Source organism: Benincasa hispida, chromosome 4 (assembly GCF_009727055.1).
Source record: "Benincasa hispida cultivar B227 chromosome 4, ASM972705v1, whole genome shotgun sequence".
Taxonomy (NCBI): domain Eukaryota; kingdom Viridiplantae; phylum Streptophyta; class Magnoliopsida; order Cucurbitales; family Cucurbitaceae; genus Benincasa; species Benincasa hispida.
The window spans coordinates 7730179-7735053 of NC_052352.1; positions in this window are offsets into that span (position 1 = coordinate 7730179).

Here is a 4875-nt window from a genome sequence, read left to right on the forward strand (position 1 = left end):
AAGCTTCATCACGAACGACTCAAAAAACTTCAAACACTTTGAATACAGACTCGATTGATGTTAATTATGCCCAAAAATGTAGGGGCCCTTACAAATTAACACTTTGTAAACTTAAAGAAAGCTTTAAATAGAGGCAATCATCCCGTAAACATCCATCAAGACATCCACAAACACATTTAACTCTTAAACGCATTGTAGAACACTTAAAAACCCACCATGACTATAAAGGAAGTTCAATGCAACAATAGAATTTGGAATATCAGAACAACCTATCTCTGATACCAATTGAAGGAAATCTGAATAGACATCTGTGAGCGGAAGAAGATCGTTCCAAATCCCATTCAGAATGAACACAAACAATTACAGTCAAACAAGAACAGATTATGCATAATCAGAAATTACAGCATGCTACATAATATCAAGATACAAGGAGTAGAGTATGCAAACCTTTGAAGAACCTTTCTTCAATTATCCATTGACCGTTCAACAAATCATTCAATCAGCACGAACTTCAAATGCAATGGTCAGAACACGATCTCAACGAATGTCTGAATGAAGCTCGATCCCAATTGAGTCCAATCGATCCTCGAACGGAATTAGAACACCACCACAATGGTTACCTTGGTATTCTGGTGTGAGAATCCAGGAGTTGTGGGCTCTATATGATTTTGGATTAAGGAAAGCAGGAGGTAGACGATCAAGTAAGTGGGAGATGAATGTTGTCTATCATATTGGCGAAATAATCGATCGTTTAGAAAGCCGAAGACTATCTTATAGACTTTACTACTCGATCATGTATCAACGATTAAGTGAGTAAATATTTTATAGTAAACTCATAGCTCAATCGTGTATGCTATCTATGCTATCGCTTAGTAAAAACTTTGTACTTGATAGCCTTTTTGTGAGATTATTCCGAATGAATCATCAATCTAACTTTGGAAAACCATTTTCCTTTTTATCTCATAGTTACCATAAAACTTCCAATAATCTCCCACTCAATTCGGTTATTAGAGAAAATGAACAATTAATTATCATATAATTAATATGTTATAAATAAATATAATAACCAACTTATCATACTATATTTATAACCTATAGTTTTAATTTTTCATCACATGAAACATATAAACTATAGTTCTTTTTTTATTTTATGGTTTTTAATATAAATGATATTTATATTGATTCCTCCAATTAATGTATCTAATACATTATATCAATTATATCACATATAAATGAATTTTCTTTTGTTATTTTAAACACTTTAAATTAACCCAAAATCTGATTCTCAACTTGAACCCATTGAGCTACTAAGGGGACCTCATGAACCTGTAGCTTGAAGCTCCAACGGTACGTGAATAACTGATTAAACTCTTTAATCACGAGATCTACCATCCATTAACTGTTGGTCACTCCACTAAAGAGTGACAACTGTACTCTTCACACTACAGATATACTTCTGTGTCCATATGACCAATCAATAGTGCGATAACTCTTCACAAATCGCTCCTAAGTACAACTGGGCCACTTCACCGTTTTGCCCTTTGTAGTTACATCTAAATCCTTAAGTACTATTGATTCCTCTAATGAACAATAAGTCATAGTCTTACTATGACTAAATCCTCTCGGGTCAGGAGAGGGTGGCCACTATGTTCAAGACTCGAAATCAGTCTTTAAGGGAGCAATTTATCTACTTACTTCTGCATCGGGGAATAAGTGAATTCTATCTTGTGTAGCTGAGTTCTCAGCTCCCGAATCAAACGAATCCCTAAAATGGTAGGCTTGTTGAGTTGGCAATCTAACCACTCTCACCCATACAAATCAAAAGGACACCCTCATAGGTAGGAATTTCCAACTCACTCAAGATTAAGGTCATGTCATCTATGGTCATTTTAGTGAAATGTAAGTCTCAATTATCAAGGTGTTATATAAAGAGACTAATCATCTCATGATCTAGTCTTATATAAACTCTTTGTATAGGATACCCCTGCTCGCATGTCTCCACATGAATGGTCAGGATCATACCATTTGTAATACTTTACAACACTTGTAACATCTACAAAGCGGGTCGTAGTGTCAATAGGATAAGGTATCCCTCCTTTATCCATTTACTACAGACCATTTAGGTTATTACTTCAGGCAGAATCCACTTGTATGTCTCACATAAATGCTTAAGTTACATGAAATAACCACGGATCTTAGTTTATTGGATTTTGAGTAAATGCTTATAAAATAACATTTATTTTATTAATAACAATATGTGTACAAAATTTTACAAACTACGAGACCACCGGGAGAATTAGAACACCAATCCCAACAATTTCTCACTTGTCCTAATGCCTCGGGAGACTATGTACAATATAAAAATAGTACAATATACAATAAATTAGGGCATACTCTATACCCCAGTATCATCCCCACTTGCCCTAGACAAGGTGTCGCATGTCCCGTAGACCCAGACTCTCTAGATGACCCTCGAACACTTTAGCCGTGAGAGCCTTTGTAAACGGATCAGCAACGTTGTGCTCTGATGTGATCTTTGTGACTATCACATCATCGCGATGCACAATCTCCCTGATCAAATGATATTTCCATTCAATATGCTTGCCTCTTCAGTGACTCCGAGGTTTCTTAGAAAGGAATTTTCCATAGCCCCATTATTATCACAATAAAGAGTGATCGACAAAGTCATATTTGGAACAACTTCCAAATCGGTAAGGAACTTCCTAAGCCAAACAACCTCTTTAGTAGCTTCACAAGCAGCTACGTATTTAACTTCCATAGTAGAGTCTGCGATGCATCCCTGCTTGATGCTTTACAAATTACGCCCCTCCATTCAGAGTGAATACTGACTCTGATGTCGATTTTCGAGAATTTCTATCAGTCTGAAAGTCAGAATCTTTGTTTCCTCTAAGGATCAAATCCTTATCTCTATACACGAGCATATAGTCTCACGTTCTCCGAAGATACTGGAGAATAATTTTGACCGCCGTCCAGGATAGCAAATGTTAGGTCTAGTACATAACATTGCATACATGAGCTTACCAACAACCGATGCATAGGGAATTCGTTTTATTTCCTCAACCTCTTGAGATGTCTTTGGACATTACTTCTTAGACTAAATAATTCCATGTCCGGAGGGTAATAAACCACTCTTGGAATTCTGCATCGAGTATCTAATCAACATCTTGTCAATGTATGATACCTGAGACAAGGCCAACTTTTTGTTCTTACGATCCCTTATGATCTGGATCCCTAGAACAAACTGCGCCTCTCCCAAATCTTTCATTTGAAATTAGGTGGCTAGCCATTTCTTAATGTCAGTCAGAAAACCTGCAACATTCCCAATGAGTAGGATATTATCCACATACAACATTAGGAAAACTGTTGACATATGAACTCTGCACACCCAAACATAGACATCAGAACTCCCTAGACATCAGAACTCTTCAAACATCAAAACTCTAGACATCCTATATCATCTCAATACCCGAAACAGCCCCAAAGGGACAACTGGTTTACATTATAATAGCAATTGTCTCAACACAAACAAGAGTCAAATATAAGTCTGTAAACTCATGCATAAATTCAATAACTAAGCCTTATATAATTTATTTCCATTTTTACAAACCCAATCGTTATAGATAGAGGTGAACATAATAGATAAAAAGTCGAGCCAAAGACGGTCGATCACAGAAAAGGAGGGGCTTAGTCGGTGTCGGTTTGAGAAAAATCTAAACCAACGTTTTAAAATTTTTTATTAAATAATATAACTAACCAAAACCAATCGACAGTTGGTTTGCACTCTTTGATGTTCGAAATCGATTTGAACATTACTAAACCGATCATATTCAGTTTCATGGCAGTTTGGCCAGAAAACTGACTCCGACCAATAGCTGCACACCCCTAGTTGTAGACTTGACTTTACAAGAGGCATACACACAGAGAACAAAGCGACCCTATAAAAGGACTAATAAGCCTCAAATTATGGTCACTAACTAGTAACTAGCTACCATAGAAGGTTGATGTGGCAGCTACCAATATACTCTTGAATCCAATCACACCAATATGTCTTTATATTCTTTTTAAAATTATAATATGGTTTCTGTTGTACAAATGAAGAGCAAAATAGCAAACAACAGAAACACAGATTGAGGGAACTCTTAACGAAGAGCATCCATGAGCGCGTTCGGTTCTATCCGATTTCATTGTGACCGAAATTACCACACATACATTCTAGGACGTTCAATTTACACTAATTAACGACATACTTTGATAAATAAACTACAAAGGATTGAGTTCACATACCAGTTGAAGACTCTCTTCAAACTCGAACTCAACACAGTGGAATAACCACTATGATCTCATTCGCCCAGCAAAATAGTTGGCTACGACAGCATGATCGTCTACACGAACGACAGCAACACGAACAAGCATGAGCAAGCAGGAGCGGGGATGACACCACCACTTAGAGCCCTTGGTATTCTCGACTGAGAATGAGTGGTCTTTGTTCAATTTGGTAGAGGTCGGAGGAATGAACCCTTCACAAATTGCTCATAAGTACAACTAGACAAAAATTACTTTTTTACTTTTGTAGTTACATCTAACTCCTTAAGTACCACTGATCCCTCTAATGAACCATAAATCATATTCCAACATGACCAAACCCCTATCGGGCCAGAAAAGGGTGTGACACCACATTGTTCAAGCCCCGGAATCAGCCATTAAGGGAGCAATTTATCTACTTACTCCGACGTTGGGGAAGGAGTGAATTCCATCTTGTGTAGTTTATGTTCCCAACTCTCCAGCCAGACGAATCTCCAAAATAGTAGGCTTATTGAGTTAGTGATCTAGCCATTCTCATCCATACAAATTCCA